Source organism: Anabrus simplex, chromosome 1 (genome assembly GCF_040414725.1).
Source record: "Anabrus simplex isolate iqAnaSimp1 chromosome 1, ASM4041472v1, whole genome shotgun sequence".
In the NCBI taxonomy this organism is placed as follows: domain Eukaryota; kingdom Metazoa; phylum Arthropoda; class Insecta; order Orthoptera; family Tettigoniidae; genus Anabrus; species Anabrus simplex.
This window is the reverse complement of record NC_090265.1, coordinates 36,738,489-36,753,429: the sequence shown is the minus strand read 5'-3', so window position 1 is coordinate 36,753,429 and position 14,941 is coordinate 36,738,489.

Sequence of the window (14,941 nt, the reverse complement as noted above, 5' to 3'; positions counted from 1 at the left end):
CCATACAAATAACAAATGATACGGCCACGATTTATACCAAATGAAGTCCGTACAAAACTACATAAATGATAATAATAATAATAATAATAATAATAATAATAATAATAATAATAACACGTACTAAACGAGCTCTATATTTCCACTATTTACCCATGGGTTTAGAGAATTGTTTCCAAGTTAAACTAGTCAATTACACTTGCATCAGTGTTAAATCGTGACCTCCAATCCGGAACTCGTTGGTATGTCACGAAATGTGGTGTGTTAATGATATTGCTTTGCAGCGCCGAGGAATGGACCCTGCTTTCGTTAGTGAACCGACTGGAAGCTTTTGAGATGAGGATGTATCATACAATGTTCAGACTCCATGGCAACCAACGAGGAAGCACTCTGTCGTGCGGGGATATCATTTAAAGTCTTAACCCTTGCAAAATAGCAGCCTATTTCGGTCACATTTTCCGAAGTAACAATAGAGTTTGATACAACACGAGAATAAGAAATGTATCACAGGAACAATCTGATTATCAGGGCTAGAATTTATGTGCAATAAAAATGGCTAAATATGCACATACATATGCGCTATAAAAGTCAAAATATGGAGTAAATGATAGACTAAAACATTCATAAAAATAATACAAAATAATGTAAAAAATATACACTCATGTTCGTAGAAACCAGAACACCTTGAAAGACTAGCGATAGAAAGTTCATATTCACAGGACATGTTCATTAATATGTTCTGCAGAAACAAGTAGCATTTCAGTCACCTAGGTTCAGCATGTGTCCTGTTACCTAGTAGGGACTGGGTCCTTCATGGGCACTGATAACTTGTCCCATGCGTGATGGCATCGACGGGTATAAGGCCCGACTTGTGTCCTGGGGTATAGCCATCCATCTTGCATTCACCTGGTTCCACAGTTCATCTCTGGTGGTTGGCATTGGGTCACAGCGCCGCACACGTCGTTTCACCATATCCCACACATTTCCGATTGGCGACAAGTCCGGTGATCGGGAGGGCCAGGGCAACAGTCTGACATCCTGTGACAACAAGAAGGCACGTGTTCGTGCAGCAACATGTGGTCGCGCATTGTCCTGCTGAGATATGGCGTCTGGGGTGTCGTACAGAAAGGATATGGCTACCGGTCGAGGGATGTCATTCACGTAGGTCAAACTGGACACAGTGCCCTGGACACGAACCAGCTGTGATTTGTGGTTGTACCTAATAGCACCCCACAAAGGACTTGAGTTGGCGCTGTATGTCTTGTGCGAATGTAGTCAATGTGATGCCCCTCTCCCTCTCTGCGGCGAACCAAAATGTGGCATCATTTTCAAACAAATAGAACATGAATTCGTCCGAAAATACTATCTACTGTCATTCCTGTCCCCAGTGACGTCATTCCATACACCATTGCAGTCTAGCATGTTTATGCACATTAATCAAAGGTAGGCGGAGAAGTGGACGATGCGCCGGTAACCCAGACCGTAATAAATGGCGATGGACTGTCACTCCTGATAGTTACGATAATTATGTTACACTGTTCCAGCCAGAGCCGAGGAGGACGCACGTCTGTCCTGCAATGCCATTCGGATGAGGTGTCGTTCTCGGGGAGTGGACCCACCTCGTCGTGTTATACGGCCCTTCTGTGAACCATTCTGCACACACCCGATGCATTGCCGTCATACTGTATTTCGTCCTACATGAGCAGCAATTTCCCGGATGGATGCATCACGTTCTCTCATACCAATAACACGCCCTCTTTCAAACTCATTCATTTGACGGTACGGTTCTCGCATACGTCTGCGAGGCATTCTGCACGTCTGCTCAAGTCACAGTGATCCATTACCTTCGGTTTATAGCGACAACGGGAGCCGCAGGCACATTTTACCAATCAGTGGTGATGCGCCGAGATATCGATGTGGACCTTGAACCTGAGGGCCGACATGGTTCAAATGCTAATCTTTTCTTCAAAACATACTAATGCGCATGTCCTGTGGATATGAGCTTCCTATCTCTAGTCCTTCAAGGCGTTCTGGTTTTTATGAACAGGAGTGTACAGTATTTACAGTACGAAATTTTCAAATTTCTAAAAAGTAAAAGTTAAATATTTATTCCCTATACATAAAAGCTGTAGTGCAAGAATATAACCATCTTGATACGTGTATTAAAATAATTGGGACTTTCTTTTGCACAAATTGCTTCATCCTGTTGTCACCGCGGATTGAGTAGCAAGACCAAAGCCAGCAAGAAGGAAACGGATATGCGTAGAGATAATCTTGCTTTCCATATTTCATACAAATATCCGAACCCAGTTATAAAACAACCATGCTTGTAAAATACGTTTTAATGATTTTCTCACAAGATCAATTTTGAAACCATGAAATATTTTGTAAAATCTGAGTCATTTAATTTATTTATAACTGTTAGGTTTGTGCCCGTTCGCATCTCGAAGACCAACTACAAAATGGCGGCGTAGGAAGGTATGGCCCATGCGATCTACTAAGGCAATGAACTTCATATTAATGCAACGTATAGGAGGCTATGTACGTCATGGAAGGGATTAATTTTCGAAGACACAGCAGAACAGTAGAGGCTCATTTTGAATTGTTTAAAAAAATATAGCAGCGAGAGGATTGTTTAAGAAAAAAACTCAAGAAGTCACTTTCGCAGAAGCAAGACGCAGAAACGAGCGGAGCTACGTATTTGAAGAATATTCTTAGCTACTGAAGAGAATATTAGCTATTTATAATCGGCGATAGCATACGATTAAATTATTCACCGGTGTACGCTAACAAAAGAGAAAAAAAATATAAATAAATAATTTCTGGTGATATATGACTGACTTGGATTAGTAAGGAGCTACTCTACGATCGAAGGAATAGGAAATCACCATTTTACAATATTGATAACGTGAAACGAGAAGATTGTAACTACCGTAGCAGTAAACCTAATAACAATTTACGGAGAAACTTATCAGAGCAAAGAAAAACTTCGACGATTATTATAAATAATAGAAATATGGAATCTATCATCACTAATTATTGCGCATATGGAAATCTCTTCGTTGTATACAGATTTAAAATGATGACTGTCTGCTAAATTAACAAGATGGACTGAACTGGGGATATGTACCGTCGAGCCAGATGACCAGCTGTGGATGATCGGACCGGCCAACCAGTGGACATGATGACGTGGATGAGGACCGGCCAGCCAAAAGACCGGACGATAAGGAGTGGACCGGCAACCCATGTGACCAGCTGATGACCATGAACGTGCAATCCAACCAGAGATCCAGATCCGATCTGAGGGTCTAGCTGCAACCGAAGGATGGAGCAACCACCAGACCAAATGTAGCAACTGACGAGCTAAGTCCATACATTTTTTTTAGTAGAGTAGTTTCTTGTAATCTGCACCCTCAATCTAACTTGGCATGTGCTGAATATTTTGGTGATATATTTGAAGTAATTAAGAACGCGTGTGTAAAATAAAGTGAAGTGTGAGATATCTAAGGTTTTAAGATAAGATGGAAGTGAAGAATTAGAATGCTAATATGACATATACAGGTTACCGCACTTGCATACTTACAGTGGAAACTAGTTTGGATAAAAGATGGAAGTATTACTTGTGAAGACCTAGTAGCAATGAGTCTAGTTTACTAGTGAAATTTCGATTAATCTCGCTTACCTGAATATAGATTACGTCACGAAGTACCTGCGCGATACGATGATTATTGTCAAATTAAGTATTCCTTTCTTCATAGAAAGAGGGCATTGAACTCGTTCTACTGTTGTTGAGATAAAGGTTATTAACTACGTGTTTTACAAGGCAATTCTAGAATATTTAGCATATAGTTTTGGGAGTAGTAGCTATATGCATACGGCTGTATGAAAGCCGGTGTTATGTTAAAGTGTCTTGGGAATAGTGTTGAAATGTGATTATTTATTGGAGTATATTGATGAATAGTTAATGTATAGAGGTTTGTTTATGTTCTACGCGAAGTGTAAGAATTGCTAATCGACGAGATAACGTTATATTAGTATTACAAGGTGAGTTTCTGTGCCATATTTAAAAAAATATGACAAGGAGAGAACATCGCGCAGATGACCATTTTAAGGTAAGATAGATATTTATTACGGTAGAATTGTGTATCGTGACAGTTATATTTATGTCTGACATTGGTAAATAACAGGTACTGCGAATAAGTGAGTGCTCTAATATACGGTTCAATAGACTCATGACTTAGTATACACCTAATATTTCGTGATGCGGTGACGTTACAGGATAATACGTAATAATTTCATTCTATACTATCCATACAGGTTGAGTAGCACGTATACATATGAAATATTGAGAAAGAGCATGAATGCTAGAGCACATTGAGCCATTAATAGAGGAGTGTGTGGATTGGAAACTACTTGAATAGTTAGTTAGATGTTTATTTCTTTTCATGCAATAATGATTTCAATTCGAGTGTTTTAAATATGAGGAATATTATAATGGTTAGTTAGGAGCCATATGTCGTAGGCTTTAGGGGGGTATTGTCTTAGCCCGTAAGTTGTTACTTGTGCGTACTCGGAATATGTGACCAAATAATCAGAGTGCAGATCTATGAATGGTTATAATTTATGAATGGAAAGTTGGAGAACACTTTTACAATTTAATACTCACACAAGAGTATATTTGGGAAGTAATTACGTGGAAATATGAGCATATTTGCGTTTACAATCTAACTTTTTCCCATGTAATTTTATTACGTTTTCAAGTTAACAAATCATCCATTTTACCTCAGCATGACGACTTATATGTTGTGAGGATAATTTTAATAATTAACGGGTCAGTATTCGCAATGTGTATTTTTATTTGATTCCATGATTGCTCAGTGATCTCGAATATAATTGGTGAAATTGAAATACTTTTCGGAACATGGCTACGAATATGGAGATATGTATTAATATGAATTTGAACATTAATTATGAGACAATGTAAACATTTTTTTAAGCTTTAATTAATTTATTTTATTTGAGCCAGCGCTGACTCTAGTCTTTCAAATGATTAATTAATACTCAATCAATACTACCCAGATTTCATTTTATCTAACATCGAACATTATTTTAGTCAATAAATAATCTTATATTTTTCCTTTAGTAAGTGACTGTGTTTAATTTTCTGTTTGGGTAACGACTAGTTATAAGTTAGTTGATAAGTTTTGCAGATATAATTAATTGAATAGTTCTACTAGCGGAAAGAGATTTTTTTTTTGAAGTTATCGGTCACAGGTATGCACTTGTGCGTGTAGATACTCCCGTGGTGCGTATTCCAGCGGACAAATTCTCATTCGAAACCACGTAAAATAACTATATATAAAATCACAGATTTTATGAGCGGAAAACGGAATACCCTGAGAAGAAATCAAGAGCTACCGGGATAACTTGACACTGACCGCTGCATGAGCGGGTGGAAGTTATAAATGGCTGCCCAATCGTGGGGCCCGATTTAAGAGAAAGACACCGCGGGAAAGTTATAAATGGCGCACCAATCGTGGAGCAATTAATGAGAAAGGTACTGGAATTAGTCGCCAATAGAAGTTGAAAATGTCGTACTAATGTGGGACGATTTAAGAGAAAGACACCGCGGGAAAGTTAAAAATAGTTGCCCAATCGTGAAACAATTAATGAGAAAGTCACCGCGGGAACGTCAAATAAAGGGAGAATGGTATTGGAAACGGTCTTCAAGGTGAAACAAGTTAAATGTCGCATTAATGGCTGGCGACTGAAGAGAAAGACATCGCGGGAGAGTAAGAAATTGTCCGATAACTCACACTACTTAATCGGCAGTCCTGTGCTGAAGCTCGAAATGTAGGTATCGGGCATAGAAAAAGAGTTACCAATGTATTGAGTATTTTATTTAATTATTATCACATTGTAGCACCTGTGAAGAATATTGATATGGAATTATTGTTGTTTATTAGATGATTGCTTTTCTTTAACAACAGTAAGATAGGATAAGGTGATTGTAAGTTAATATGAAATGAAACTTAGTTGATTTTAACCATGGTAAAGGCGGATGGCCATACATATAAATATTGGATGCCGCATAGCGGAATTTTAATTTCTTTATTTCGTAACATGTTCCGAAAGGAGATCGAAATCATAGATCTGAACTCATGGTCTGGTTGTTGATGGTCTATCTGGTGGGATGGTGCCGATCTCCAGGAAGGTCCATCTATATTATCATTCAGTGAATTGAAAACTTGACACTAGTGCATAAAGTGCAAACTTTGAACTGTTTTGAAAACCTAGTAGACTAAGTTGTTGTGGTGTGTGTGATATTATATGTGATATTCTATTAATTTAGAGGATTGTTAGGCAAATTAGAGAAATTTTTAACAAAATAGAGAAATTATTAGGAATTTTGAGAGATTTTAACGAATATATTGAACTCGACATAAAAATGGCAACACAGGGTAGAGTACAGACAAGAAGGGAACAGGAAGAGGAAATGAGAAGAGCACAAGAGAAACAAGGAGCTCCATTATGGTTTCTCGAATATTTGAAACAACAAGAAGAAGAAAGACAGAAAGAGAAACAGGAGCGTGAAGAGAAAGAGAGGAAGCTGGAAGAAGAAAAACAGAAGGAGAAACAGGAGCGTGAAGAAAAAGAGAGGAAGCTGGAAGAAGAAAGACAGAAGGAGAAACAGGAGCGTGAAGAGAAAGAGAGGAAGCTGGAAGAAGAGAAGGAAAGAAGACGGACGGAAAAGGAACGAAAACAACAAGAATTGTTTAGAGAATTTCAAAAGGAACAAGAAAAGAAACAAGAAGAATGGCAACAAGAACAACGCAAAGAAAGAAAGCAAGAACATTATGAGTTGATGCAAGAGTTGCACAAGAAACAAGAAGAATGGCAACAGAAACAGAGAGAATCTTTAGAAGAATTCGTTAGGAAAATAGAAGATGAACACAAAGGGATGATCGACGAGTTACGCAAGAAACAAGAAGAAGCGACTGAAGAAACAGCGAAAACACGGTCGGAAGTATATGAAGTTAAGAACGAAATCCAAAACATGCAGACGAGGTTAACAGAAACCATGGAAAATAGAAACAGAGAGATGCACGAGGAAATAAATAAAATAAATGAAATGGTAACAGAGAGTCAGGAAACGATCCGAAAATTGGAAGAAGAGAAAATAAATGATATAACGACTGGCATGCAAGGATTAAATCTAAGGCAACAAGACTTAGATGAGAAATATGACCAAGCTGCGAGCAAAGTAGCACAGAAAATAGATGAATTGAAACAGAAGATAGAAGATAACAAGGTGGAATCGGAACGAAAAATCGAGAAGGCAGAAGAGGAGATGAAACAGATTAGAAGAGAAATACAGGATATGAAGGTGGAATCACACACGGTGAAATCTATGGCCTCAAGCTCTAGCGATAGGCAAAGAGCAATAGAAGTACAGATTAATGAGAGAGAGAACACGCCTTCAGGGATAAGCGACCCAACTAGAAGAGATATAGAAATATTAAACGGTAGTAACCAGAGTGAGGGAAGCACGATAATTAATATCATTAAAAATTACGACGACCGCCCGAAACATTTCGATGGTTCGGCTAAGACCTCACCGAAGCAATTCCTTAGGGACATCGAGGAATATTTTAAAGAAGGAAAGATTCAGGAGGAAAAGAAATTGCGAATTATTGAAAAACATCTGGACGGGAATCCAAACATTTGGTTCCAGGCTTTCAAGTACACATTCCACAACTATGATGAGTTTAAAGTAGCTTTCCTGAGGAAGTTCTGGGATCCTGAGATCCAGCAACAGCTAAGATTAGAGCTGTACTCGAGGAAATTTTCGACTGCAGGCCAAACTCGCTACAGCGATTTCTTCTCCTTTCAGTTTCATCGTTTTCAGGACTTAGATTCTCCACCTAGCGAACTGGAGGCGATTAAAACTATTCAGAGGCAATTACCACTTGAAATACAGAGATTACTAGCGGCCTCTGACATCAAACTGCTATTGACATGGAGAGACGATTAAGACAGATCGACCTAACGTCATCGTGCTTAATAGAGAGGAACCCCAGAAATCTTAGACAAATAGAAGCAATTAATACGATTAGTCCAGAAATCACCAACCACGGACTAGATAAGGGTGATGAGATTAGGGTAGAAGATTGTATCAGAGCCCAAAATAAAGAACCGAGGAAATGTTATTGCCAGTACAGTGGACAACAGCACGGAAGATGTGGGCAAATTGGAAATCGAAATAGTTTCCAGTATAGGAATAATACTCGATATGGGAACAATAGAAGTCGACCATATCAGAGGAACAGGAGGCGATACGATGAGAGGAGAAGACCTGCCCAATATAGCCAAAATGAAGAGAACAGGCGATATCTCCAAGAACTAAGGGAACAGAGACAAAATAGGAGCCGATGGGAGGAAGCCATCAAAAATAAGGATATAAACGGCGATCTCGAAGGCGCAGAAAGTCTCGAACTTCAGAATTATAAACGAAGGAGACAGGAAGAAGGCTGGAAAGAGCATGAGAGCCATGGGAACACAGACAATTCCCAACCATCAGAGCGAAAAAAAAACGCCGATGACGAACTAACTAGACACGAAATTGTAAATATTAAACCGTTTGAGAATATTGTCAAAATTCGCAGTTGGGTAGTAACACAAATAGATCACTGGGACATTCAACCCGAGGATTTAATTAGAGAGGATACCTGTCACGAAACCCAGCCTAAATTCAAGTTACCAGTAATAGTTGCGAGAGTGTTCGACACCCGGTTGTACTGTTTAGTGGACTCTGGAGCTAGCATAAGTGTAATGTCACATACCTTATTCCAAGAGCTAAGCCAGAAAATAGAGATACCGATCATACCTGTATCTGGTGTAAAAATCCGAGGTATAATACCAGATATGTCAGTAGAGTGCAAGATACAAGCCTATTTAAGTATAAAGATCGGAAAATATGAATTCGAGCACCCATTCATGGTTATGAAGAAAATAAAATACAACGTCATCTTTGGAATAGACTTCATGATAAGTTCTAGGATGACAATTGACATGGAAAAGGGTGAAATTCGGTTCCCTGTAGTAGAAAATGATGGAAATAGAACTGTAGAAAGAGTCCAAATTAGTAGCACACTTGAAGAGAACGAGTGGTTGAAGATCGAGGGAAAAGAAGTGGATCTATTGGACGGAGAGAACCAAGAACTAGAAGAAAAAGATATTAGCACAGAAATAGAACCGGAATTAATCATGAGAATTGAGGAAATTGTTGCAAACGAAGAGGAAAGCTGCGAAAAACCTGAAATTTGGGAGGCTATTACTCAAGCTGCAATCACAGCAGAAGAAAAACGAATATTGTATAACATCATAAATAAATATATTGAAGTATTTAACGATACCCTCAGAGAACTTGGGACAGCATTTTTACTATGCAGCTAGAGAAAAGACCAGATCCCCAAGAAATAAATCTAAAGATCCAACAGAGGCTTAAGGATCAATCCCAAAAACGATTAAGAAGAGTACGGAATAAGAAGTACCATGCACCTTTCAAGCAAGGAGATCTAGTTCTAGTTAAGACTGCACCAATATCAAATGCACCAGCAAAATTATGTGCTAAATTTCTGCCGTTATACAATGGTCCCTACAGAATCGAGCGCGTACTTGGGAATAATGCTTATCAAATAGCAAGTTTAAATGGCAAATATCGTAACATACATAATGCATGCAACATCAAGTTGTATTTTCAAGAGAATCAGCATATGTAATAAGAACTTAAGAAACAAGAGTACCTAAAACCAATGAACGACCTACCATCGTAAAATACGCCAGGAGGAAGCATTAAATATCTTTATGAGGACTCATGAAATGAAGAAAATCAGCTGTAAAATACATGGTTACTGGTCATGTAAACAAACTAGTGCAACTAAGATAGAATCGATATCAATCTGCTGATATTCGATAGTCGAATAGATAATATCGAAATGGCAAAGACACAACTCAACAACTTAAGCAATATAGCCGGAAGGGTAGGACTGAGGATCGCCTACAACAAGACAAAGACATTGAATACCACTGAGGATTGGACAACACCGGAAGGCACCGTACAAAAGGTGGACAAATTCAAGTACCTAGGAGAATTTATAACAGGAAGGAATAGGAGTAATGAGGGAATAACAGAGAGGATAAAGAAGATGCGATCAGCCTTCTGTATGACCAGAGATATATACAATAAGAAGAATATATCTACAGACGCAAAGATCAGACATTACAAGGCAACGGTGAGAAATGCTGTATTATATGCTGCTGAGACAATAGCACTAGGAAGAAATGGTGCGGAACAACTAGAGAAAGAAGAGAGAAAAATATTGAGGAAAATACTAGGCCCTAAGAGAGGAGGTGAGAGATGGATGAGGAGACCCAGGGAAGAACTATACCGGAACATGAGGACAATCTCAGAAGAAATCAGACTAAAAAGAGCACGGTTTGCGGGACATGTAATCAGGATGAATATGGATAGAATGACGAAAAGAGTATGGGAAACAACAGCGAGGACACGAGGAAAGACAGGAACCAAGTGGGTAGTTGAACTCCGGAAAGATTGGTCAGAATTGGGGATCAAGGTGGAAGAAAAGGAAAATTGGAAAAGCAAGTACATACCGACTAATATGCCAGAGATCAATGATAGGGATGGATACAGGAAAAGGATTGAGAGTCACCAGTGGAGTAGACAAGAGAAGAGGATACTGAATATCTCGGAAGAAGAGCGGGAGAGAAGAAGAGAAAGGATGAAGAGGTTCTGGGAGGAGAAGAAGAAAATGCAATCCGTGAAGGAGCTGTCCGTGGTCCTACAGAGGCCGTAACGCAAGAAGAAGAAGAAGAAGAAGAGATGCAAAGTCACATTTGAGTTTCAAGTTAACAATGAGAAAATATATCGTGACCAATATATTTTCTTCGTGTCGGGGGATTAAATGTGCCCGTTCGCATCTCGAAGACCAACTACAAAATGGCGGCGTAGGAAGGTATGGCCCATGCGATCTACTAAGGCAATGAACTTCATATTAATGCAACGTATAGGAGGCTATGTACGTCATGGAAGGGATTAATTTTCGAAGACACAGCAGAACAGTAGAGGCTCATTTTGAATTGTTTAAAAAAATATAGCAGCGAGAGGATTGTTTAAGAAAAAAACTCAAGAAGTCACTTTCGCAGAAGCAAGACGCAGAAACGAGCGGAGCTACGTATTTGAAGAATATTCTTAGCTACTGAAGAGAATATTAGCTATTTATAATCGGCGATAGCATACGATTAAATTATTCACCGGTGTACGCTAACAAAAGAGAAAAAAAATAAAAAAAATAATTTCTGGTAATATATGACTGACTTGGATTAGTAAGGAGCTACTCTACGATCGAAGGAATAGGAAATCACCATTTTACAATATTGATAACGTGAAACGAGAAGATTGTAACTACCGTAGCAGTAAACCTAATAACAATTTACGGAGAAACTTATCAGAGCAAAGAAAAACTTCGACGATTATTATAAATAATAGAAATATGGAATCTATCATCACTAATTATTGTGCATATGGAATTCTCTTCGTTGTATACAGATTTAAAATGATGACTGTCTGCTAAATTAACAAGATGGACTGAACTGGGGATATGTACCGTCGAGCCAGATGACCAGCTGTGGATGATCGGACCGGCCAACCAGTGGACATGATGACGTGGATGAGGACCGGCCAGCCAAAAGACCGGACGATAAGGAGTGGACCGGCAACCCATGTGACCAGCTGATGACCATGAACGTGCAATCCAACCAGAGATCCAGATCCGATCTGAGGGTCCAGCTGCAACCGAAGGATGGAGTAACAACCAGACCAGACGTAGCAACTGACGAGCTAAGTCCATACACTTTTTTAGTAGAGTAGTTTCTTGTAATCTGCACCCTCAATCTAACTTGGCATGTGCTGAATATTTGGGTGATATATTTGAAGTAATTAAGAACGCGTGTGTAAAATAAAGTGAAGTGTGAGATATCTAAGGTTTTAAGATAAGATGGAAGTGTAGAATTAGAATGCTAATATGACATATACAGGTTACCGCACTTGCATACTTACAGTGGAAACTAGTTTGGATAAAAGATGGAAGTATTACTTGTGAAGACCTAGTAGCAATGAGTCTAGTTTACTAGTGAAATTTCGATTAATCTCGCTTACCTGAATATAGATTACGTCACGAAGTACCTGCGCGATACGATGATTATTGTCAAATTAAGTATTCCTTTCTTCATAGAAAGAGGGCATTGAACTCGTTCTACTGTTGTTGAGATAAAGGTTATTAACTACGTGTTTTACAAGGCAATTCTAGAATATTTAGCATATAGTTTTGGGAGTAGTAGCTATATGCATACGGCTGTATGAAAGCCGGTGTTATGTTAAAGTGTCTTGGGAATAGTGTTGAAATGTGATTATTTATTGGAGTATATTGATGAATAGTTAATGTATAGAGGTTTGTTTATGTTCTACGCGAAGTGTAAGAATTGCTAATCGACGAGATAACGTTATATTAGTATTACAAGGTGAGTTTCTGTGCCATATTTAAAAAAATATGACAAGGAGAGAACATCGCGCAGATGACCATTTTAAGGTAAGATAGATATTTATTACGGTAGAATTGTGTATCGTGACAGTTATATTTATGTCTGACATTGGTAAATAACAGGTACTGCGAATAAGTGAGTGCTCTAATATACGGTTCAATAGACTCATGACTTAGTATACACCTAATATTTCGTGATGCGGTGACGTTACAGGATAATACGTAATAATTTCATTCTATACTATCCATACAGGTTGAGTAGCACGTATACATATGAAATATTGAGAAAGAGCATGAATGCTAGAGCACATTGAGCCATTAATAGAGGAGTGTGTGGATTGGAAACTACTTGAATAGTTAGTTAGATGTTTATTTCTTTTCATGCAATAATGATTTCAATTCGAGTGTTTTAAATATGAGGAATATTATAATGGTTAGTTAGGAGCCATATGTCGTAGGCTTTAGGGGGGTATTGTCTTAGCCCGTAAGTTGTTACTTGTGCGTACTCGGAATATGTGACCAAATAATCAGAGTGCAGATCTATGAATGGTTATAATTTATGAATGGAAAGTTGGAGAACACTTTTACAATTTAATACTCACACAAGAGTATATTTGGGAAGTAATTACGTGGAAATATGAGCATATTTGCGTTTACAATCTAACTTTTTCCCATGTAATTTTATTACGTTTTCAAGTTAACAAATCATCCATTTTACCTCAGCATGACGACTTATATGTTGTGAGGATAATTTTAATAATTAACGGGTCAGTATTCGCAATGTGTATTTTTATTTGATTCCATGATTGCTCAGTGATCTCGAATATAATTGGTGAAATTGAAATACTTTTCGGAACATGGCTACGAATATGGAGATATGTATTAATATGAATTTGAACATTAATTATGAGACAATGTAAACATTTTTTTAAGCTTTAATTAATTTATTTTATTTGAGCCAGCGCTGACTCTAGTCTTTCAAATGATTAATTAATACTCAATCAATACTACCCAGATTTCATTTTATCTAACATCGAACATTATTTTAGTCAATAAATAATCTTATATTTTTCCTTTAGTAAGTGACTGTGTTTAATTTTCTGTTTGGGTAACGACTAGTTATAAGTTAGTTGATAAGTTTTGCAGATATAATTAATTGAATAGTTCTACTAGCGGAAAGAGATTTTTTTTTTGAAGTTATCGGTCACAGGTATGCACTTGTGCGTGTAGATACTCCCGTGGTGCGTATTCCAGCGGACAAATTCTCATTCGAAACCACGTAAAATAACTATATATAAAATCACAGATTTTATGAGCGGAAAACGGAATACCCTGAGAAGAAATCAAGAGCTACCGGGATAACTTGACACTGACCGCTGCATGAGCGGGTGCAGGTTCTTCAGTCTGCCGAAACTAATTTTGAGTAATAAATTTATAAACTCCCTGAATGAGAAAATATTTGGTAACAGTGCTGTATTATACTTGAAAAGAAACAACTTAATTAAAAGAGAATGACATGTTTCGTTCATAAAAGCACATCCTCAGGTGCTATCAAATCACACACAATACGGTATTTGAAAAGTATGCCACGAAATTTGAAAAGTGGTACGAGGTCTGGAACGGGCTCAACTCAGCCTCAGGAGGTCAGGTGAGTAGAGAGGGATTCGATTCCCACCTCAGCCATCCTCCAAGTGTTTTTCCCTGGTTTCCCACTTCCCACCCAGGCAAATGATGGGATGGTACCTAACTCAAGTCCACGGCCGCTTCCTTCCCTCTTCCTTGTCTATCCCTTCAATTCTTCCTTTCCTCCTTCTAGGCCACTGTTCGACATAGCAGGCCAGGCCACCTGAGCGAAGTATTGGTCCTTCTACCCAGTTGTATCCCACGACCCAAAGTCTCATGCTACAAGACACTGCCCTTGAGGCGGTAGATGTAGGATCCCTAGCTGAGTCCGAAGAAAAAATCAATCCTGGAGGTTAAACGGATTAAGAATGAAAGAAAGAATGAAAGAAAGAAAAAAGAATGAATATTTATTATTATTATTATTATTATTATTATTATTATTATTATTATTATTATTATTATTATTATTATTATTATTATTATTATTATTATTCGCAATTTGGAAATATCCCGGCGGCAATGATCACTTACCAGTAGTGTGATAACAAAGTTAAAACGTAATAAACCAACAACAACGACAAGAATACAACAAGCAATTCCATGGAAATAATGCATTGCAAGAAATACTATTAGTTTAACATTCTAAATCCAGCATTATCATATACAAATTCCACTGCTTAAACTGCGGCTTATAATACTAT